The following is a 25,453-nucleotide window of genomic DNA, read 5'->3' as shown; positions in this document are numbered from 1 at the left end:
TTAATGTATGATCAGCTTATTTCCTAAGAGTACAAAGGCAGGCATTTTTATACCTTATTTTGGAAGTAATGACTGGAATATTCCAACCCTCATTACAATAAGATGCCCTAAGCTTTTCAGGCATTACTGACTGGGGCAGGATGGCAGCATGTTTCTTTCTTTGGGTTACACAATATATGCACTATGAAAACATTTCACTGTCATTCACATCCTATTTGAAGTTATTTTTTACTTTTAAAATTCACTATAGTTATTTTAAAATTTCTTAATTTTGCATGGGCATTTCTGTCAAGGTAAAACTGGAGTATTGGTCTTCTTTAGCAGTTAGCAAGAATAGATTACTACTGAAGATGTGGTATATATACACAGTGGAATATTACTCAGCCATAAAAAAGAATGAAATAATGCCATTTGCAGCAACATGGATGCAACTAGAGCTTATCATACTAAGTAAGTAAGAAAGAGAAAGACAAATACCATATGATATCACTTATATGTAAAATTTAAAATATGACACAAGTGAACTTATTTACAAAACAGAAACAGATTAACACACATAGAGAACAAACTTATGGTTACTAAAGGGGAAAGGAGATGGGGGAGGGATAAAGTAGGAGTTTGGGATTAGCAGACATAAGCTCCTATATATAAAATAAACAACAAGGTCCTTCTGTATAGCACAAGGAACTATAGTCAATATCCTGAAATAAACCATAATGGAAAATAATATGAAAAATAATATGTATATATGTATAATTGAATCACTTTGCTGTACACCAGGCATTAACGTAACATTGTAAATCAATTATACTTCAGTAGAAAAAAAATAGATCGCTATTCTTCCTAATTGAAAAAGGCAAAACAAACATTGCATCCTGATGTTTGTTCTTCTATTTTTAAAATAATGCTTATGATGTTCATTACAGAAGTAGTTGTAATAGCAAATGACAATCTAAATACCCACTAACAGGGAAACTCAAACATTGTGATTCAAGCACACAGTGAAATATCATGTGGTAGGTACTGCTGGGGAAAACTGTGTATAGTGCATTGCCAGATGAGAAAAGATAAGTGACTGAACAATATCTACAGTATGATCTCATTTGTATTTTTAAAAGCACATATTGTCTGTATGTTGTATTATAGGTATAGAGACAGAAGCAGGGGGACAGGAGTGAAAGAAGACTTACTTTCCCTGTAAATCCTTTCCCTTCCACTGCCTATCATTAAATTTTTTTCCTTAAAACCGACTTATGGAAGGACTAATTTTTAATTTTCTTTCGGATTGTAGAGAGGCTTTCTAAACAATTGAGTGTGTGTGTTTCCTGATGCATTGAATGAGAGGAATAAGAAAACTGTTTTAAGTTAAAATCCTTTAAAAATAACTTTTTCTGATTATAAAATTTCTACACTCTCATGGTAGAAAAATCATAAATAATTTATCATAAAAACTATCCATAATATTACCATATGATGGGGCATGTTTATCCAGATTTTTCTATGCATTTTTGTTACTTCCCAATTTGGTGTGGGTTTTCTTTTAGAAAGTGAAAAAACAGAACGGAGATCTAAATTAAATTCTGACCATATCCTTAAAGTCTCTCTCAGGCAGAAGCCCTTCCACAGTATCCTGTGTCTGCAAGCATGCCAGAAGCATTGTAGGATGGTTTTACTTCACAGCCACTTTTAAATAATTTCATAGTTAAATAATTTATTTTTAACATTTATTGTATTTAATTATTAGACGCCAACACTACCACGAAAGTGATTTTATTTTTTTATAAATTTATTTATTTTTAGCTGTGTTGGGTCTTTGATGCTGCACACGGGCTTTCTCTAGTTGCAGAGAGCAAGGACTAATCTTCGTTTCGGTGCGCAGGCTCCCCATTTCCGTGGCCTCTCTTGTTGCGGAGTACGGGCTCCAGGTGCGTGGGCTTCAGCAGTTGCGGCACATGGGCTCAATTGTTGTGGCTCACGGGCTCCAGAGCACAGGCTCAATAATTGTGGCACACGGGCTTAGTTGCTCCGCAGCTTGTGGGATCCTCCTGGAGCAGGGATCAAACCTGTGTCCCCTGCATTGGCAGGCAGACTCTTAACCACTGTGCCACCTAGGAAGCCCTAAAGTGATTTTAATAGACCCTTGTCATTTAAAAACAGCCTGGTGAAACAAACAGTGATCACACCAATTTCCTTGATGAAATTCAAGTAGGTTTTCTCCTGCAATCAGGAACACATTCTTATCTGCTTCTATCTTCATCATTTAAATCACAAATTGCTCCTTGCTCTGCTAGTCTTATGATGGTGCTTGGTTTAAACAATGTGATTTTGATCTGAAAGTATAGCTACTGTGTTCTGTTTGGAAAACTAACACTTTAGGAGATTATGTGGTATATCACAAGAATGAGTTTTTTAAATCCTATTTTTTTTCCACATAGTAAATTTATATCATTGGGCTAAATAAATTATTCATCAAGGGCTGCAACCACTCATTTAGAGTTTTTGCTTGAAGAACAACATAACAAGAGTACAGGAACATCCAGGATAAAAAAATTTTCCCGCTGTATCCATTTGGAAAGGCAGCAACGGACCAAAAGAAAAAAGGGGTTCTAAGACAACTTTGTTTTTCTGTTTATAGAAAGGGGTGCTTAGTTTGCCAGAAGAGAGCAGTGACAGCAGTCCTGGGTACAGAAAAAGCTACTATATAGTTCAGATGCTGGTAAGTCAACAACATTTATGTTTCCCAAAAGAATTGTTGCTTTGGATTGGGGTTTCTCAACAGCAGCACTATTGACTTTTGAGGCTGGATAATTGTTTGTTGCTGTGTTGCTCTGTGCATTGTAGGATGTTTAGTAGCACCTCTGACCTCTTCTCTCTAGATGCCAATAGCACGCAGATAAATTTAATATTTCCTGCCATATCAATAAACAAAGGATGTCACAGTCATCTACAATTGTAGCCCTTCAGCGTGAGCCGAGGGAGCTCAGGGCTGAAAAGAATGCCCGCCGTCTAGCAGCCATGAGACTGCAAGCCGCTCCCTGTGCTGAGCCCTGGGGAAACTCAGGATGTGAAAATACAGGCCTCAGATAGCTAAGGTGCATATCAAAGGAATGATTTCAGTGAGCCCAAAGCTTGCATCTTCCCATACATAGAAAAGTGCTAAATTCCTCAACTTGAGATATTTGGTTTCTTTAATTAAGGATAATCTTTTGACATTCCTGACTACCTGTCCTCTGTTGCAAAACTCCTCCATATCCTGGTTCCTCCCCTCACCTCCTCGGAGCAGTTTCTCAGAGTTATCTGAGATGCTGTCTCCCAGGCTGCAGTCCTCATTTTGCCCCAAATAAAACTTAACTCGCAACTCTCACATTGTGTATATATATTTTAAAGTCAACACCCCCTCTCCTCCATATGTGACAACCAACAATGTCTCCAGACATTGTCAAATGTCCCCTGGAGGGCAGAATTTCTCTCAGGTTAGGAACCCTTGTTTTAGATAATTTATGTTGCCCAGAAAAACCTGGCCTCTTTTCACTGATGCCGAATAGAAATACGGAGACAGAGCTTTGGAGGAGTAGAAAGGAATAGCTTTATTACTTTGCCAGGCAACAGGGGAACACAGTGGCTAGTGCCTCAAGAACTGTGCCCCTCTCTCTGGGGAATAGAAAGAGGTTTTTTTTTTTTTAATTAATTAATTAATTAGCTGTGTGCTGTCTTCTTTAGTTGCGGTGAGCGGGGGCTACTCTTCGTTGTGGTGCGCAGGCTCCTCATTGCCATGGCTTCTCTTGTTGTGCGGCACAAGCTCTAGGCGCGTGGGCTTCAGTAGTTGCAGCACATGGGCTCAATAGTTGTGGCTCACGGGCTTGAAAGCACAGGCTCAATAGTTGTGGCACACGGGCTTAGTTGCTCCGCAGCATGTGGGATCTTCCTGGAGCAGGGATTGAACCTGTGTCCCCTGCATTGGCAGGTGGATTCTCAACCACTGCGCCACCTAGGAAGCCCAGGGAGAGGTCTCATAGTTGGGACTTGTGGTCAGGGGTAGGCGATAAGGATCAAGGCAGTAACAGTCCTGCACTCTTCTGATGGGTTGGTGAGATCAACCTTCAGGTCCAACTGGACTGGGGTCTACATGCTTGTGGGCAGCGTACCATTGTTAATCATTAACTTCTTGCACCTGGAGGGAGTTTCAACTTCTGGAAAATAGCTCAAAGATAGTGTTGTGTGTATTGTTGCTGGGGAAACAGGACCTGCCCCAAGGCTGCTCTTGCCTGTTTCTCCCAGGTCTCTCATCCCCTCCTTTTGCTAATTAACAGCTGCTTGAATCTGCCCACTGGAACTCTGGGAAGGTCATGGAAGCTGTTTTCCTATAATCAAAGACAGACAGGGGACACAGAAAGGCTTTGTGCCTACGAGCCCCACAGGGCCCTGCTTGGTATCATTTACACGAGAAGTCCATACTTGAGTTGTTGAAACTTAGCACACTGGTAATATTTGAGGGACTGGTAAAATATGTGTCAAATTTTGCAGACCTCTTGGGTACTGAACCCAAATAGTGTTTTGGATTCAGGGAGAAAAGTTTTGTTTTTGTTTTTGTTTTTGCGTATAATATTCGTCTGTCATACCAGGAAAAGTTGGTACTGAGCTAAGTTCAGAAGATAAAAAGTTGAAAGTAACCATTTCAATTCTAATATCATCCTGAAGGAAATTCTAAGACTAAAATAACAATTACACCAACAAAAAAGTTAATCATTTAGGACACAATGACTAGGATGTTTGTAGGCTGTAACTCTTGCCTAAAAAGCTCTGTGGCTCCCTTAGCAAGACCAACAGAACTTGGGCTCAAGAAAAACCTTGACCTATTTATATTATTTGCTTGTGGCACTTTACTATTTTAATAGGAAACTGGTGATGAAAAATAGGTCAACAGAGACAAGAAGGATATAAAAATATTAGACCAAATGAAAGGACATTGATTAGTCATGGGGGTTGTGGAATATAGCACAGTTGTGCCCAAAACATTTCTTTGCTGAAAATGTCCTACCATTGTGACACATTGATAATAAAGGGGAGAAAAATGAAAAAGAAAGAAAATATCTAGCCGATCTTAACTTTTTAGTCAAAGTACCCCCGTAGAAATGACTCTGGTGGCAGTGGCCAGGGTACAGCAGGGATCTAAGTATACTTTAGGACTTTTCTACTTGGGGACATTGACATGGACCTGTCCCCAGGACTTGCTTCCCCATGTTCTAAGTTTGTATCTCAGAGGACAGACAGCATTGAAAATGTAGGCAAATCAGGCAAAAGCCAAACCAGTTTCCCAGTTTAGCCCAACTTCAACCACACCTACCAGTTGCATGTCACCCCAGCCTCAGACACTCCCTTTATCTACGGCAGAAGTCATCTGTGTACCGCTCCCTCAAAAAAAAAAAAAAAAAAAAAGAGAGAGAGAGAAGTTCTTTTAGGTCCAAATTGTCAATTAGCATGGAGCTGCCTGTATATTCCAGCCAGAAAGTGCTTTCTCTAACCGGTTTCTCTGTCCTTCTACTTACAGCCAATTCAAAGACTAAAAGAGCGACCAGAGAATGCTTATGACAGGAAGGCAGTGTGCTTGCCAGCTTCGTGGCCTTCCAGAGTTTTTGGAGCGCCAGATGGAATAAGACCCACTGTTAGCACAGTGGCACGCATCCAGCTTCAGCCAGTGCCCGTCATTCCTAAACAGAGTCCGTCCACCCTGGCTCCTCCCTTGCTGGGGAGCACAGCTCTGAGAGGCCCTGTCCTCGCCCCCTCTGCCCAGTCCAAGACATTGGAAGGACATGGAGAGGCTTCTGTACCTGGGAACCTGGGGACCTACTGTGGTATGTCAGCCAGGTTTCCCGACACCCCAGGTTCTGACTACTCCAGGTGTCCCAACAGAGGGACCACTTCACACCACCAGCTTCCCCACCTCCTCCCCAACTAAGGAGCCCCGAGGAGATGTGTAAGCTGAAGTGCTCAGTGCTCCCATCTCTTAGGAGAAGGCCCAGACCCACATCTGCCTGTGCTGTCTGTGTGTAGAAGCAACTTTCCAGGGAAGTATCCAAAGCTCAGGTGGTCCTGGTCATAGTCAATCACCCCTGGGGAGGTATCCTGTGAACCTGCCTATTTTTATTACAGGATTCACCTCAATCATCAACCCTGTAGAAATGAAGTTCTTCTATAAGGAAGCTCCACAGAACCAGGAAAGCGATTTTGGCACGTACACTTTGAGGCAATTTCTCACTGTTACCTAAAAATAAAACAGTGCAACTTCTAAACCATCTCTGAAATAAGTTTTTTTTAAGCCAATTGCAGGCAAAACTGAGAATCCATAGGAATTTGCCATCTGTTGCCCTGTCCTATCTTTTTATTTTTACTTTTTTTTCCTGCCCTAGGGATTGGAATCTCCTGTTTTCAAATTGTCTCTACCAAATCTGGGAAGATTTTTCTTTCTTTTTCTCTTTCTTTCTTTCTTCTCTTTCTTTCTTTTATTTTTTTTGGCACACGGGCTTAGCTGCTCCGCGGCCTGTGGGATCTTCCTGGAGCTGGGATCGAACCCGTGACCTCTGCATTGTCAGGCGGATTCTTAACCACTGCACCACCTAGGAAGCCCTCTTTCTTTCTTTTAATAGATCAAGTCTTATTAGTTTTTTTCTTTTTAAAAAATATTTATTATTTATTTATTTTGTCTGCTCCAGGTCTTAGCTGTGGCATGCATGAGGGATCTGGTTCCCTGATCACAGATTGAACCCAGGCTCCCTGCACTGGGAGCACAGAGTCTTGCCCACTGAACCACCAGGGAAATCCCTGGAAAGATTCTGATGTTGGTCATTTGTGCTTTTAATTCCTGCTCTTTAGACCACTGAGATAATCCTGATGTCGTTGGTTTCCAACACTTGAGCTGTGACCTCCACAGTAAAAGAGAAACCCCAGATGACAAAAAATAGGATAATTCTAAATTGAAAAATTCTTAAAAGAAAAGCCTCAGAAAAGGACTGTTTTAGCAGGAGATTTTAAAAAATACACCAGTTTTCTTCTCAGTTAAATCAAACAGAATCTCCTTCAAGTGGAAACAGCTGCACTGACAATGTGTCTTCAGAGAGTGAATTGGTAGAGATGATAAGGAAGAGGGAGCATGAATTAGAAACTAAGCTAGGCAGAGGACTGTCATTGAAAAGCTGCAGCAACTACTCAATTTGATTACGGTTCAACTAACAGAGATTCACTCAGAGAATTTAGTAGTGCTTGTCTGCAGTAAATGAAATGAAAAACTTAGAGCTGACCCAACGGAGGAAGCTCACCTACTCAATGAAATGAAAGCTGATCTGTTAGACAACTTCTGTTGTCTAAAAAGAAGGTAAAACCATCCTGTTTGGACAAGGTTGAAAGGACAAAGCATATGACTTGATAGGAACACTTCTATGAACTGGTTGCACAAATCTTAAGAATGATGTTAAACACAGCAAAAGTGAGGATTTGGTTACTAAAACAATATATGATCAAGCAGCATTTTATGGGCTTAGAGGGGTCCTGTGCTGGCAAATGTTTAACAGCTGGCTCTCTGGGGAGGATAAAACTCCAGTTTGTGGTTTTTGCCATGACATCACTAAATTCAGAGTTGGGAAGAGGTGTATACAGTGTTTCCTCCACACAGAGAGACAGAGTTGGCATAAACATCCTCAAGAGCATAGATGATAGTACAGTGAAATAATTAGGAAGTAGTGAGTTTAGAGTACTTATTACCTATGCGTTTAATATAATTTATTTAACTGTAAATTTATATAATTCAATTTTTAATAATGGCCATGTTTAAAAACCAGCTCACAAAATCCCTAAAAGATTAATGAGCAGCTCCAGCACACCACTAGGCATGAAGCTTAAATCTGAAGACAAAAAGAGGCAGACACAAGGGAATCCTGCAGTACCAGAATGATTTATATTTTTGTATTTCTAGACATAACACAGAAACATTAAGAAAAGTTGAAAAGTTTAAGTGGAAATAGAAATCCTAGTGCTTACAACTGTAAAGTACCACAGGAACTTTTCTGCACCTGTACTGCATGTGTATTAAAAAAGAATTCAGAAGAAGAAAGTAAAAGGAAATACACAGATGGGGCTGTCATCACCAAAACACGTGCTAGAGTGGGACGAAGAAACAGGAGAAAAGGAAGAAAAATATGCAGCTGGGCAAAAACAGAGCAACCTGAGAGATTTCACATGGCCCTTCTGTAATTTGGAATAGTTTTTTGTACTTCAGAGTCTTAGACATCACAAAAGCTCTTGTAGTAAGAAAGAAAATTTAGAATTGTAAGTTAATTCACTTGCTTTATAGACTTGCTGACTTTCAAGGGAGATTGAGAGGAGACGACATTTTCAAAATCAAAGTTAAGGAGCTGGGAAAACAATCACTTTCACTTTTTTCTTACAACGCCGTCCTCCACTCTGAAAAATAGGTTAGCATTTGAAGGGAATCACGATGGGCCATCCCCAGATACGCCACTTTGGCACAAGGATTATTTTAAGCTGAAGACAATTGAGAACCAACAGCTATAGGAAAGCTCTCTGCCTTCCCTTGTCTGCCTGAAAGCAGGCTATAAATTTCCCTTTAGGAAAGTGCGTCCCCACTGTACCAGGAAAAGAAGAGCCTCTTATCATCAGAGACTGGGAGTCAACACTGAGATGAGTTTGCATAAACAGACTTTACTAAAATAATCCTTATCTCCCATTAGTTCTCCCATAAATATCCTAATCACCTCTCCACAATTTATCGGCCTTTGAATGTCAACTCCCCTTTCCTTTGTTAAAATGGTATATAAGTCCCCAAGTCTAGTCACTTCTTTAACTTTTCTGTAAACTCCTGTGCACATAAAAAACTAATAAATTTGTATTCCTTCTCTCCTGTTACTCTGTCTTTTCTCTGTGAATTCGCAGACCCCATTCACTAGACAAACCTAAGAGAGAAGAGGAAAAAATTTCCTCCTCCACACATTAATGGTAACTTAGTGGCTTTCAAAGCTTGTCTGAAGGCTTAACTGGGCTTACTTGATGTCAGATGCACAGCCCATCACCAATATCCATTCTCTTCCCATGGCAGACATCACTAATCAAGCAGCATGTCTCTTGCCACTGAGCAAAAGGTGGTCTCATGATCTTAACCCAGTACACCAAGTTGCCATACAAGGTGCACCCTACTGGCCAATTCTGGCTAAGGTACATCATCAAAAAGACCTTGAATAAATGAAGATCTGGTAAAAAGGAAAAACAACAGAAATTTCATGTTATAAGAAACATACAGAAATAATCTAATCTACTATTGCAAACAGCTGCTTAAAGTCAAACTTAGAGCTGCAGGGACTTCAAAACCAAAAGCTTCTGCTGCACTAATTGCACAGTTTTCATCTGCTACCCAAGGGCTTGGAAAAGATCCTAATGGCTATTTTATCTCCATTAAAGGCAATTGGATAAGCAGGCCATTAACAGTAGGCTCAGCTTCTGTGCTTGTGCCCAAAAAGAAACATTTGTATTTCAAGCCTTTAAAAAATTTACCATCATTTAGACAGTCAATAGGTAATTGGTGAGGCTGATGCAGTAATAAATGATGAATAGATAAATCTTCCCCATCTGTAATTCTTTAATAACAGGGATAGAGTTCAGTGTACAGATTTCTAAAACACAGCAGTCCTCCAAGGTCACTCTCTATTCTAATATTCTTTTGACAATGAATACAATTTTTAATTCATGGAGATTTATAGTTCTCTCACAATTTGATTATATTTTAACTTAATCAGTTTTGGCGATTTCAATTAAACAAAATAAGAAAGTTAGTAAATAGAGACCAAAGCCCAAAACTTTCAAAGTTTTTTAAAATGCAAAGAGTGATAAAGAATCAAATTTGTTGCAATGAGGACTCAATTGTTAGGTAACAAATAGTAAGAAAACTTTCAAGTACAGTGACCAACAAAGGGTCCATTTTCATCCAAGATCCCGCAAATCACTTCTGAGAATGCTTTCAAGTCAATTACAACAAAACTAACCTCCGTTCTTAAAGAAAAGAAGAAGAAAAAAATATATATACACAATTATCACAAAAGCATAGGCATTATCACACTAACATAAAGCAAATGAAAGTCAGAATGAACGAAGAAAAAGTATGGAGAACATGGCTCAACAAAGTATTCATAAAAGAGGACTTCAAGTAAATGTTTATTTGCCCAAATAAACGTAAATACAGTGGAGCACGTCGACAGAGGAGCAGATCCTTGGTTTTGTAGTGAAGACAGGAACAAGCCGTGGTGTCCCAGGCTCCGTGCCTTGAGGAGTCATCACTCTCAGTAGACCCTCTGTAAAGCTCAATACGGGTCAGAAGGGCTTAAAATATTATCAAACATTTTGCCACATAGGAATCTAGAAAAATGGTACAGATGAACTTATTTGCAAAGCAGAAATAGAGTCACAGATGTAGAAAACAAACTTAAGGTTACCAAAGGGGGTGGGGATGGGGTGGGATGGATGGATTGGGAGATTGGGATTGACGTATATACACTACTATATATAAAACAGATAACTAACAAGGACCTACTGTATAGCACAGGGAACTCTACTCAATGCTCTGTGGTGACCTCAATGGGAAGGAAATTTAGAAAAAGAGTGGATATATGTATAACTGATTCACTTTGCTGTACAGCAGAAACTAATACAACATTGTAAAGCAAGTAAACTCCAATTAGAAAATAATAAAAAGGTTCTGTCACATAATTTGAAAGTGAGTTCTCTGGAAAAAACAATTATTCCCTCCCAAATGGGTTTAATCTGTTTCCAACACACCACACACATACACACACACACAGACGCACATGCACATGCACAGGAGAGAAAATTTAAAAGCTCAAAAAGAAGGAAACTTGGAGAAAAATGGACATAATAAATATTTTTGTTTTAAAAAGTCAAGGAGTACTTAAGTTTATTAAATGGCATTTTACCCCACAGAGAAATACTTGGCTCAGGAAGGTAAAGTTAGTGGACAACAAACCAAAATGAACCATACAGATCCATATTACTTCTTAACTAAGATGGGAAATCACTTATCTCTGTATTAACAAAGATCAAATACCTACCTGCAGAAAAATACTCATCACGGTCAAAACAGAGTTATCATTAATAAGCACTGGTGGATAATATAAGAAAAATTTTGGTTCATAACTATTAATTGCACAAAATGCCCATGTTAATTTGCTATTTATAATGGGCATTCCTTTGAACATTTTGGAAGAAAAAGGCCTTTTGAAGAAAGGATAATGAAAGTCACACATATTCTTGCAGAACTTGATCCCACGAAATCAAGCACCACACGCAGAAAGTTGGAGAACTCAGGTTTATTGAGCCGGCAGCACCAGACGAGCTAACGCTCCAAAAATTCTGGGCCCCGTTTCCGGCCAGTTTTCTCCTTTCTTAGATTAAGACATATAGCTACAGTTGGTACTAACTGCTTGGTTACACAGTTTCTATAAATTACAGGTGGTTACAGAAGGTGGGGGTTGCTAAGGGTTACAGGACACGGGAGTTCAGACAAAGGTGCGCAGAGGCAGGAACAGTACATTTTATACTTATATCAATCATTCCTATGCAATTATTAACAGGCAGGGTTCACATAGCAGGCCTCAAACTGTAGATTTCAAATCTTCCTCATCAATATAATCATGTAAGTCACACCTCAAGAACCAAGCAATTATATGCCTATGCCCCTGGGTTTCATGGTGAAGACAGGAACAAGACGGCTGCCCCCTCTCCTTTTCTTAAGGGCTCATCATCATCACCCCCGGCCTGACTGGAAGAAATCATCCCTGATCACTCTACATGATGATCCACGAAACCTGCCTTCTTGAAGGGATGCTATAATGCAACCCATGCCACACAATGCGCGTTCTTTATAATTTTTAAAGTCTCAGGCTTCAAAATTAATTACACGCAATTATTATTTGGTCAATGTCCCTAACTTTGTTAAATTTGTAATTACTCAAAGCAGATATTGACATCTTTGAAACAATGGGACAGAAGGTCTCAGATTTCTAATTTGAATGTGAACAAGTAAATAGAATTCATTTATCCAGTCAGTATTTATGGACTGCCCTCTAAATGCCAAGCAATGCTCTAGGCACTGGGATTCAAAGATGAGCAAGACAATGTTCCTGCCCTCACAGGGCTTACATTCATTCTTGTAGGTGTAGAGACACAAACACTTGTAGACAGTGATTCGTGCTATGAAGTGAATAAAACTGTGACAGGATGGAGGCTGCCGGGCTATTGGGTGGTAGGGTTGTCCTCCAACCCCTCTCTCATTCCCACCCCATCTTGCCTCGGCTTCATTCTGCAGTGAACGTTCTCCACCTCTCTGCTCCGCGTCTGGTGAAGATGGCTACTCCACAGCCCTCCAGTTCACATCTTTCTGGTTTAAGAAGCTGAAAAAGAATATGAATACAAATTCCTGGAGCAGAGAATTTGACATCTTGGGTCACTGGTGCAACCCCTAGTCCAATCAACTGCTATAGTCAAGACAGAAATATTTAGAAAAGGAAAGATAAAGTTTACCTGCAAAGAGTACAAGGCAATAGGCTTCCCAAATTAAAACAAAAATGAAAACAAACAAACGAACAAAAAACCACACAAGTATTTGAAGGAAAAGAAACTCAAATTACAAAGGTTATGACAGTTACACTAGTCTGCTCATGGTGAGAAAACAGCAACTTTATGACTATCAGTTTGACAAAGGTCATGTTATAGATATCAGCATGGTAGATATCAGGAGTAAATTATTTTGGCTAGGGAGTCCAGGTTTACAGCAAATAGTTAAGGCTTTATTATTGGGGATCAGAACCAGTCAGAATGACTCCATTTTTTTGGTTTATCTCAGGGTGCAAAGCTTTGTCCTGAATTTGATATGTAACGTGCTCAGTCATACTGGAACCAGGGCCAAGTGTCAGCTTTTGTATCTACAATTCGCAAGCTACAAACGCAGCAGCCAGGGCCCATCCCCACTTACAGGAGGCAGTTAAGGGGGTTGCTCTGAGCTGGACAGACTTCCAGAAGAAAATGTTTACTGCTGCCTGGGCATGCTAAGCCGGGTTAAGCATAATTACATAGTCATAGAAGACTATACTGCAGATTCCAAAGTCTTCACATTTGACTAGTATTTTCAATAAAACACTTTTTCACGCCTATTCATATAGTCAATCCTCAAAACTCTGTAAGAGAAGAATACTAGTTAAAACTTATTAAGCACTTCGAATATGTGCCATCAGTTCCTGAGCATTTACAAGCACTGTTCTAACACCTTCTCATATATTAACTCTTAGTAATTCACTTAATCCCCATAACGTTCCTATGAACATAAGGTACAATTACTATCACATTTTACAGGTAATGAAATTGAGGCACACAGGCATTAAGTAATTTGCCCAAAGTCGCACAGCTTAAAAATGGTGTTGCTGGAATCTGACCCCAAGCAGCCCAGCTCTGGAGTCCATACTTTTACTCATTGCTCTACATGGCCTCTCTAGAAATGAATGTTATTCCAATTTTACAGGTGAAGAAATAATCAGTTCTAAGAGATTAAGGTACTTGCTCAGTCAGTAATGGGATAAAGTGACCTCAAGTCACTTGAGTCTAGTAACCTAGAATATGCTGAGATTTTAAATCAAGTCCTTTGACTTCAAGCCAGGTTTCTTTCAGTAATAACAATAACAGCAGCAACAACAACAGTTAACAATTATATAGGGCTTTCTATGTGCCAGGCATTGTTCTATACATTTTATATACATAACTAATTTAATCCACAGCTCTAAGGCACAGACACTATTACAGAGGAGGAAATTGAAGCACAGAGAGGTTAAATAACTTGCTCAAGGCCACACAGCGGGAACGTGGCAGAGTCAGCTGTCTCTGGCAGCTAAGGGTGTCCTTATACCTCCAGATGCAAGGAGTGCACCTTTCACATGAGAGATTTAACTCCTGTTTCAGGGAGATAGAAAGGAAGGTCAAAGTGTCCCTTTTGCATTGGCCATTTCTTAAGTAATTTTAATTCAAAATAATCAATATGCCATTGAGGCACGTTTTGGTGGCCTACCCTGGGCCCCAACAGAACCAGCGAGTAAAAAGTAAATTGTTTAGGAAGAGACTTCCCTGGGTGCACAGTGGTTAAGGTTAAGAATCTGCCTGCCAATGCAGGGGATATGGGTTCCATCCCTGGTCCGGGAAGATCCCACATGCTGCGATGCAGCTAAGCCCATGCACCACAACTACTGAAGCCTATGCTCCCTAGAGCCCTGTGTGCTACAACTACTGAGACTGCGTTCTGCAACTACTGAAGCTTGTGTGCCTAGGGGCCATGCTCTGCAACAAGAGAAGCCACTGCATTGAGAAGCCCGTGCACCACAACAAAGAGTAGCCCCGATCACCACAACTAGAGAAGGCCTAAGCACAGCAGCGAAGACCCAATGCAGCCAAAAAAATTAAATAAAGAAATAAAGTAGATAACTAATGAGAACCTACTGTATAGCACAGGGAACTCTACTCAAATGCTCCTTGGTGACCTAAATGGGAAGGAAATCCAGAAGAGAGAGGGTATATGTATATGGATAGCTGATTCAGTTTGCTGTACAGTAGGAATTAATACAACATTGTAAAGCAACTATAATCCAAAAAAGAAAAGTTAAAAAATTTGTTTAGGAAGACACTGAAGTAATGCATTTTTCAACTAATCTTCAGGCACTGGTAATTTTATAGTGCTCTACACAGGCAATCACAAAAAAATATGTTAAATATAAATTATGTGATAGGACTTAGCATTCAAAATATTTTTAAAGCCATAACATGTGAATTTCATATGTCTGAACATTATATTGGAAAATGGGAAGACTGGGTTTAGTGCTTGGGTTACATATCTGGTCTGTGATATAATTCACGTCTAACACCAAACAGTCAATTTTAAGTAGCACTTTTGGACACCAATCCCTCTGTCTCAGCAAACAGCTACAGAGACCTGAGAGAAGGTTCTATTTTATCCTGATAGTGCATATGGCTTAAATACACACAGCAGATGCAATTGATCCTCTACCCAATCTCCTTTCACTGCCAGCCCTTGGTCCTTATCTTTTCTCCTTCTTAACATAAACTTCATTTTGTTCAGTATGTCCCTCCCATACAAAGCTGTGCGCTTTTTTTTAGAATTTTTGAACTTAGTTTATTTCTAAAAGTTAGCAAATTACATGGTGTGGTTGATCCTGTCATTTCTCACTTTACTCATCTTATAGCATTTTAAGATTGTTTAGTCAATTTATTTTTGATACTTCCCACATACTTCCCTACTCTTTTTAAAAATTATTTTTTACAGTAAACTGTTTATACTTAGAGTGTACAATTTGGTGTCCCTATCTCCCAGTTCATTCCCCCCCAACCCTCCCCACTTTCCCCACTTGGTGTCCATATGTTCGTTCTCTACATCTGGGTCTCTATTTCTGCCTTGCAAACTGGTTGATTTGTAACATTCTTCTATAGTCCACATATATGTGTTAATATATGATATTTGTTTTTCTCTTTCTGACTCACTTCACTCTGTATGACAGTCTCTAGGTCCATCCATGTCTCTACAAATGTCCCAGTTTCATTGCTTTTTACAGCTGAGTAATATTCCATTGTATGTATGTACCACATCTTCTTTATCCATTCATCTGTTGAGGGACATTTAAGTTGCCTCCATGTCCTGGCTATTGTAAATAGTGCTGCAATGAACACTGGAGTGCATGTGTCTTTTTGAATTACGGCGTTCTCTGGGTATGTGCCCAGTAGTGGGACTGCTGGATCATATGGTAGTTCTATTTTTAGTTTTGCAAGGAACCTCCATACTGTTCTCCATAGTGGCTGTATAAAGCTGTGTGCTTTTAGAAGCACGGCCCACTTATCCACCATACCCCAGGGGTGAATTACAATTAGTCAAGGCAATCACTATGGTCTTATTTCCTTTGCCAGTAATTGGGTCTGTGAGCCAATTCTGGCCATGCGACAGGAAGATACAAATTGAGTTAAGGATTTAAATACCAATCCTTCTTCAAATGCCAAGTTTTGACTGTCAATCAAACCCACATGATATAATAGACTTTATTCTAATACTTCATTTTTTTACTTTATAGAGGGATATAAGACAGGAATACTGACTGCATACCACCTTCATGCCATCAGGAGGCTCAGGGGCTACCCAAGCATACAGCTTCTTGGCCCCATCACCTACCCAGGTCACATATAGCTGCTAAGGAAATTCCAGGTTCATGGGTTCCCTTGATTGGTTTCTCACCAGTGTCTCTCTGAGTGCCAACTTACAGCTCTTGCAGTGCAGGTGCAATTCCACAGATTGGGGATTTCACAAAAAACAAGCCAGATAGCTTCCAGCACAAAGGATTGTTCTCTAGCTTAACATGGTAGTTGCCAAGGAAACAGTGCTGTGAGAAGGCAGATCCCAGGCAGACCTAAATCTGTTTGGAGATCCAGGCCTGATGTTAACCCTTACTCAGAGGAAATTGAGAGCTTTAAGGAAAGGTTTCAGGCTCTTAAGAAGGGACATAGAAGAAGATGAGCCTTCATTTCTCCACACATTTTTGTGTCTGAAGTTGATTCTTAGAACTACATTGGAACTTCCCTGGTGGCACAGTGGTTAAGAATCTACTGATAATGCAGGGGACACGGGTTTGATCCCTGGTGCGGGAAGATCCCACATGCCACGGAGCAAAGCCTGTGTGCCGCAGCTACTGAGCCCAAGTGCTGCAACTACTGAAGCCCGTGCACTTAGAGCCCATGCTCTGCAACAAGAAAAGCCACTGCAATGAGAAGCCATACACCGCAAGGAAGAGTAGCCCCCACTCGCCGCAACTAGAGGAAACCCATGCGCAGCAACGAAGACCTAACACAGCCAAAAAAAAAGAAAAAAAAAAAACCCCTACATTTTCCTATTTCCTGGTCCATTGAGTTTCCCAGCTCCACTCTAAGATGTCTGTTTTCACAACTTCTCCACCTTCCTCAAACCTCTTTCCCAGTTCTTTCAACTGGTATCTTGCTTCCTTACTTAACTGAGAAAATAGAAGCAATAAGAAGGGAACTTCTACACATCCCCACCACCACATACCAAATGATCTCCACATCCTCCACCTCCCTTCTTGTTACTGTGGATGTACTGTTCACTCTCACTCTAAGGCCACCCTCCACTTGTGCTTTAGCTCCTATCCCCATTCATCTATTCAAGGACATTACTTTAGCAACTGTAAACACTCCTATTCTCTAGCTGATTAGTCCCATCTGTGTAGTTTTTAGTATTTCCTATCTTAAAAATCTCTCACATTGGACCCCACATCCTAGTGCAGCTATGGCCCATTTTTCTACTCCCCATTAGACCAAAACATTTCAAAGCATGTTGTCTCCAATTCTTCCAGTCTTACTTTTCTGAATTGAGTTTTCTATTACTTACAACTCAAGGTAACTTAAATATGCTTGATAATTTTTTTGCATTGAATACTGGTAGTTACTATGACTCAAGATTACTAAATTGTGAGAAAGAGTGCTTCAATATGAGAAATCCATCACTGAATAACAGTATACTGGAATAACTTTCAAATACGACCAGAGTAAAGAAATGCTCATGTTCAAACTTGAACGAAGTTACTTCTTTGACTCTAATATCTATGTAATTTTTTCATAATTGATTTATTTATTTGTCCTAATGTGGGAGAATCTGAGAGATTATTATTAAGACAAAGTATAATATTAACCAAGTAACCCAATTATATGCTTTGTCATTTTTTTGAACACAAGATGCTTTTTAACTATTTATCAATGAGAAAAATACTATTTATACAATATTAGAAAATTTATTTAGATGTAAGTGATATATTAAATAAGGTAGTATAGGACTTCCTAGGTAGCACAGTGGTTAAGAATCCCGCTTGCCAATGCAGGGGACACGGGTTCAATTCCTGCTCCAGGAAGATCCCACATGTGGAGGGGCAACTAAGCCTGTGCACCACAACTATTGAGCCTGCGTTCTAGAGCCCGTGAGCCACAACTATTGAGCCCATGCACCACAACTACTGAGGCTGTGTGCCACAATCACTGAAGCCCAAGCCCGTGCTCCACAACAAGAGAACCCACCACAGTGAGGAGCCTGCACACCACAATGAAGAGCAGCCCCCACTCGCTGCAACTAGAGAAAGCCCAGGTGCAGCAATGAAGACCCAACACAGCCAATAAATAAATTAATTTATAAAAAATAAACAAATAAATAAACTCGGTAGTTTAAAATTAGCTTCAAAATTCTATTAGCTTTGTCACATATTTATTGTATATCTTTATTAGATATTTAACAGTTGCTTTAATCCATGAACAATATCAATTATAGAGTTTATAATTTTTCTTAAACTTGAAATTTTACGATGTTTTCCCATGTGTGAGCATGTTGAATTGTGGCAATAACCTGGTGAGGTCAGTAGAGCAAAATGATTTGTCCATTTTTTTTTAGAGATGGCAAAAATGAAGTGCTTATGATAAAAATCAGGATATAGTAAAGATCCGAAAAGGTTGCAGCAATGTAGAGGAACCTCACAAGTCTAAATTGAAGCAGGTATAAAAGATCTTATCCTTGGGAGTCCAAAGAACAACTGCACAATTACAGAATGGCTGAACCACAGCACTGATGGAAAACAGGCAAAGAAATGAGCCTGCGATTATATTGTATCTGCAGTTATACTGTCTCCCACAAAGCTAATAAAGTCTTACATTAAATTGAACATGACTTTTTTGTGTGCTTGGCCAACACTTACTGAGAATTGTACTGACCTTGCTTTACAAGGAGTAAGCAGCTGTCAGACAAGGAAAATACTCAGAACGTGGAGGTGACTGTTCTTTCCACTCAATTTGGGCACCATGTACATAGACAGGGTTTATCCCAGGAACCACTAAAGAACATCTGAAGGAGCAGAAAAGACTGCTTGGAGAGCAGACTCAGGGGATACATGTTTGCTGTTTAAGACTGCATGACAGTAGAGAAAAAGATGGCGGCGAAGTAGAGAGACGTGGAGTGCATCCCTCTCCACAGATGCATTGGGAATGCACGGAAGGACACAGTCATTCCCACAGAGAACCAGCTGAACACCAGCAGACGGCCTCGGACACCGGAAAGGGCTGCGGAGAACCTGACATAGCCGGTAGGGAGGCATCTACGAGGGCTCAAAGAGGGTGAAGCGGCGGAGCTGTGGCAGACGGGAGGGAGTGAGAAACATACGGAGGGTCCGCAGCGCAGCTCAGCGTTCCCGGACCGAGACATCGATCCGCGGCTGAACGGAGGGTCCAGGAGCGGGAGCGTGGGAACCGGAGAGCTGGTTCAGGGGGAGAAACATTGTTGCCGGTAGGGTGACGGACCGAGAGGACAGGAGGGAGGAGGTCCGCGGAGAGGAGTGCCGATCCCTGAGAGCTGCCCGGCCATGATGGCGGCTGGAGGCTGCAGGCTCCCGGGCGGGGGGGAGGAGCCGCGCGCATAGCCTCTCTCTCTCTTTCTGCGCCTCTGCAACAGGCAGCGGAGAGACGCCCTGCGGGGCCACATAAGGCACTCAGGGATAACAAGCACCCTCAGGCGCTCGGGCGGGGCTAGATTAAAACTCCTTGCAACGCCAGCAGCAGGGAGGCTGCCGAGAGAGAAAAAAAAAAAAAAAAAAAAAAACCAGCATCAAAAAGAAAAACCCCGAGAGAGGCCCAACTCTAAGACTTTCTGTGTACGCCTGAGCCACCAGCACCCTCTGCAACAGGCACCTCCAAGCCTGACTGAAGCAACAGTGCGCCACTGCTCACTCCCTCCCAGGAGAAGGAGCCACTATTGCACCCTCTCCCTCCCCACACACCGAGGCTTACAGACGAACAATAAAGGAACCTCTGCTGGTCACAGAATAACGCAAAAAAAAAAAACCCAAGGCAAGGAAAAGGACACTTACAGCTGAGACGCTAAGGAAACAGAAATAGTAGTATCAATACCTATTGAACTGGTCCATTCGGGGATCAGTTCTGGATTTTTTTTTTTTTTTTTGATTTATTAAACACGATCTTAGCCCTAAGGGATCTACAAGTTTTACAACATAATTTTATAAGGATATTTTTTACTCTTTTTTTTTTTTTTTTTGCCTTTTAAAATACTTCTATATCTAGCTAAGTTTTTGGTAGTACGGACAAAATATCTTTCATACTTTCCTTTCATCCCTTTCTTTTATACACTTCTATTCCTTTTTCTTTGCATATTTCCAACCACATTACGCTCTTCTGTTCCCCTTTCTTCCAACCATTTTAAGTGTATTTTATCTTAACATACTTATAAGCAACACTATCGGTCTGCTCAGACTCCTTGCTCTATTCTCCAGATGATGCACTGCCTTGGTATTAATATTAGGCTTTTGTCTTTATCTTAGTTCTTAGTACAGTTGTCTAATTACATTCTGAGAATCTCCATTCTCTCTGGTGGTACTCCAGCTCATTTCTATATTTGATCCTAGCTTACAAAATCTCCCTGGATTGATGTTTGTATGTGTAGGGTGTTATTTGTTGTTTGTTTGCTTTTGCTTTTGTCTCTGATTTGTTCTGTTTCAGTTGTCAATTTCTGCTGGGTTTCTCTCTGAATATCTGATAGCACACTGGGGTTCTGTCAGGTCTTTCTAGAGCCTTATGTCCTAACGGATTCAATAATTGTGTGTCTTATACATGTATGTGTTTCCTAGACTGAATATTCGTCTAATCCAATACTTGGACATTAGTCTGAGGCTTGGACAGTCTTCTATAAACACCTCTATCACCAGGACAAGCAACCCCAAAAGCTTGGACAACCATGAGGAAACAAAGAAACCCCATGCAGGCAAAGGAGCAGGAAAAAAACCCACAAGACCAAATAAATGAGGAGGAAATAGGAAAAATGCCTGAAAAAGAATTTAGAGTAATGATAGTAAAAATGATACAAAATCTCGATAACAAATTAGAGAAAGTACAAGAAACAGTTCATAAGAACTCAGAAAAACAAACAGCAATGGATAACAAAATAACTGAAATTAAAAATACTCTAGATGCTCTAACCAGCAGAATGACTGAGGCAGAAGAACGAATAAGTGAGTTGGAAGATAGAATGGAAGAAATAAACGCCACAGAGCAGGAAAAAGAAAAAAAAATAAAAAGACTAGAAGACAGCCTCAGAGACCTCAGTGATAACCTTAAACGTACCAACATTCGAATTATAGGCATCCCAGAAGAAGAAGAAAACAAGAAAGGGTCTGTGAAAATATTTGAAGAGGTTCTAGTGGAAAACTTCCCCAACATGGGAAAGGAAATAATGAACCAAGTCCAAGAAGCACAGAGAGTCCCATACAGAATAAACCCAAGGAGAAATACACCAAGACACATATTAATCAAACTAACGACAATTCAACACAAAGAAAAAATATTAAAAGCAGCAAGAGAAAAGCAACAAACAACATATAAGGGAAAACCCATCAGGATAACAGCTGACCTTTCTACAGAAACTCTGCAGGCCAGAAGGGAATGGCAGGATATACTGAAAGTCCTGAAAGAGAGAAACCTACAGCCAAGAATACTTTACCCAGCAAGAATCTCATTCAGATTTGAGGGAGAAATCAAAAGCTTTCCAGACAAGCAAAAGTTAAGAGAATTCAGCACCACCAAACCAGCCTTACAACAAGTGCTAAAGGAACTTCTCTAAGTAGGAAACACAAGAAAAGGAAAACACCTACAAATACAAACCCAAAACAATTCAGAAAATGGTAATTGGAACACACATGTCAATAATCACTTTAAATGTAAATGGATTAAATGCTCCAACCAAAAGACAGAGACTGGCTGAATGGATCCAAAAACAAGACCCTTCTATATGCTGCCTACAAGAAACCCACTTCAGACCAAGGGATACATATAGACTGAAAGTGAAGGGATGGAAAAAGATATTCCATGCAAATGGAAGTCAAAAGAAAGCTGGAGTAGCAATACTCATATCAGACAAATTAGACTTGAAAGTAAAGACTATTAAAAGAGACAAGGAAGGGCACTACATAATGATCAAGGGATCCATCCAAGAAGAACATATCACAATGGTAAATATCTATGCCCCCAATGTAGGAGCACCTCAATACATAAGGCAAATGCTAACAGCTATAAAAGGGGACATCGACAGTAACACAATTATAGTGGGAGACTTGAACACCCCACTTACATCAATGGACAGATCATCCAAACAGAAAATAAATAAAGACACACAAGCTTTAAATGACACATTAGACCATCTCGACTTAATTGATATTTATAGGACATTCCATCCAAAAACGACAGACTACACTTTCTTCTCAAGTGCACACGGAACATTTTCCAGGATAGATCACATCTTGGGTCACAAATCAAACCTCAGCAAATTCAAGAAAATTGAAATCATATCAAGCATCTTCTCAGACCACAACGCCATGAGACTAGATATCAGTTACAGGAAAAAAACTGCAAAAAATACAAACACATGGAGGCTAAACAATTCACTATTAAACAACCAAGGAATCACTACAGAAATCAAAGAGGAAATCAAAAAGTATCTAGAAACAAATGACAACGAAAACACAACAACCCAAAACCTATGGGACGCAGCAAAAGCAGTTCTAAGAGGGAAGTTTATAGCAATACAGTCCTACCTTAAGAAACAAGAAAATGATCGAATAAACAACCTAACCTTACACCTCAAACAACTAGAGAAAGAAGAACAAAGAAACCCCAAAGTGAGCAGAAGGAAAGAAATCATAAAGATCAGAGCAGAAATAAATGAAAAAGAAAGGAAAGAAACCATAAGAAAAATAAATAAAACTAAAAGCTGGTTCTTTGAGAAGATTAACAAAATTGATAAACCATTAGCCAGACTCATCAAGAAAAAAAGGGAGAAGATGCAAATCAACAGAATTAGAAATGAAAAAGGAGAAGTCACAACGGACACCTCAGAAATACAAAACATCATGAGAGACTACTACAAGCAACTATATGCCAATCAATTGGATAACCTGGAAGAAATGGATACATTCTTAGAAAAATACAATCTTCCAAGACTGAACCAGGAAGAAATAGAAACCATCAACAGACCAATCACAAGTACAGAAATTGAGGCAGTGATTAAAAATCTCCCAACACACAAAAGCCCAGGACCAGATGGATTCACAGGCGAATTCTATCAAACATTTCGAGAAGAGTTAACACCCATCCTTCTCAAACTCTTCCAAAATATTGCAGAAGGCGGAGCACTCCCAAACTCATTCTATGAGGCTACCATCACCCTGATACCAAAACCAGGCAAAGATGTCACAAAAAAAGAAAACTACAGACCAATATCACTGATGAATATAGATGCAAAAATCCTCAACAAAATACTAGCTAACAGACTGCAACAGCACATTAAAAAAATCATACACCACGATCAAGTGGGGTTTATCCCTGGGATGCAAGGATTCTTCAATATACGCAAATCAATCAACGTGATACATCATATCAACAAATTGAAGGATAAAAACCATATGATCATTTCAATAGATGCAGAAAAAGCTTTTGACAAAGTTCAACATCCATTTATGATAAAAGCTCTCCAGAAAATGGGCATAGAAGGAAATTACCTCAACATCATAAAAGCCATATATGACAAACCAAAAGCCAACATTGTTCTCAATGGAGAAAAACTGGAAGAATTCCCTCTAAGAACAGGAACAAGACAAGGGTGTCCACTCTCACCACTGTTATTCAACATAGTTTTGGAAGTGTTAGCCACAGCAATCAGAGAAGAAAAAGAAATTAAAGGAATCCAAATTGGAAAAGAAGAAGTAAAATTGTCACTCTTTGCAGATGACATGATACTATATATAGAAAACCCTAAAGACTCTACCAGAAAACTGCTAGCACTCATTGATGAGTTTAGTAAAGTAGCAGGATACAAAATTAATGCACAGAAATCTCTTGCATTCCTATACACTAACAACGGAAGAGCAGAAAGAGAAATTAAGGAAACTCTCCCATTCACCATTGCAACAAAAAGAATAAAATACCTAGGAATAAACCTGCCTAAGGAGGCAAAAGATCTGTATGCAGAAAACTTTAAGACATTGATGAAAGAAATCAAAGATGACATAAACAGATGGAGGGATATACCATGTTCCTGGATTGGAAGAATCAACATCGTGAAAATGACTGTACTACCCAAAGCAATTTACAGATTTAATGCAATCCCGATCAGATTACCAATGGCATTTTTCACAGAACTAGAGCAAGAAATCTTACGGTTTGTATGGAAACGCAAAAGACCCCGAATAGCCAAAGCCATCTTGAGAAGGAAAAATGGAGTTGGTGGAATCAGGCTTCCTGACTTCAAACTATACTACAAGGCCATAGTGATCAAGACAGTATGGTACTGGCACAAAAATAGAAAGGAAGATCAATGGAACAGAATAGAGAACTCAGAAGTAAGCCCAAACACATATGGGCACCTTATCTTTGGCAAAGGAGGCACGAGTATACAATGGAAAAAAGACAGCCTCTTCAATAAGTGGTGCTGGGAAAATTGGACAGCAACATGTAAAAGAATGAAATTAGAACACTTCCTAACACCATACACAAAAATAAACTCCAAATGGATTAAAGACCTACATATAAGGCCAGACACTATCAAACTCCTAGAGGAAAACATAGGCAGAACACTCTTTGACATACATCAAAGCAACATCCTTTTTGACCCACCTCCTAGAATCATGGAAATAAAATCAAGAATAAACGAATGGGACCTCATGAAACTTAAAAGCTTTTGCACAGCAAAAGAAACCATAAACAAGACTAAAAGGCAACCCTCAGAATGGGAAAAAATAATTGCCTATGAAACAACGGACAAAGGATTAACCTCCAAAATATACAAGCAGCTCATGCAGCTTCATACCAAAAAAGCAAATAACCCAATCCACAAATGGGCAGAAGACCTAAATAGACATTTCTCCAAAGAAGACATACAGATGGCCAACAAACACATGAAAAGATGCTCAACATCACTCATCATCAGAGAAATGCAAGTCAAAGCCACAATGAGGTATCACCTCACACCAATCAGAATGGCCATCATCACAAAGTCTGGAAACAACAAATGTTGGAGAGGGTGTGGAGAAAAGGGAACTCTCCTGCACTGTTGGTGGGACTGTAAGTTGGTACAGCCACTATGGAAAACAATTTGGAGGTTCCTTCAAAAACTGCAAATAGAACTACCATATGATCCAGTCATCCCACTCCTGGGCATATACCCAAAGAAAACCATAATCCCAAAAGAAACTTGTACCATAATGTTTATTGCAGCACTCTTTACAAT

The sequence above is a fragment of the Hippopotamus amphibius genome, chromosome 3 (assembly GCF_030028045.1).
Source record: "Hippopotamus amphibius kiboko isolate mHipAmp2 chromosome 3, mHipAmp2.hap2, whole genome shotgun sequence".
In the NCBI taxonomy this organism is placed as follows: Eukaryota; Metazoa; Chordata; class Mammalia; order Artiodactyla; family Hippopotamidae; genus Hippopotamus; species Hippopotamus amphibius.
This window is presented reverse-complemented; position numbering follows the sequence as displayed.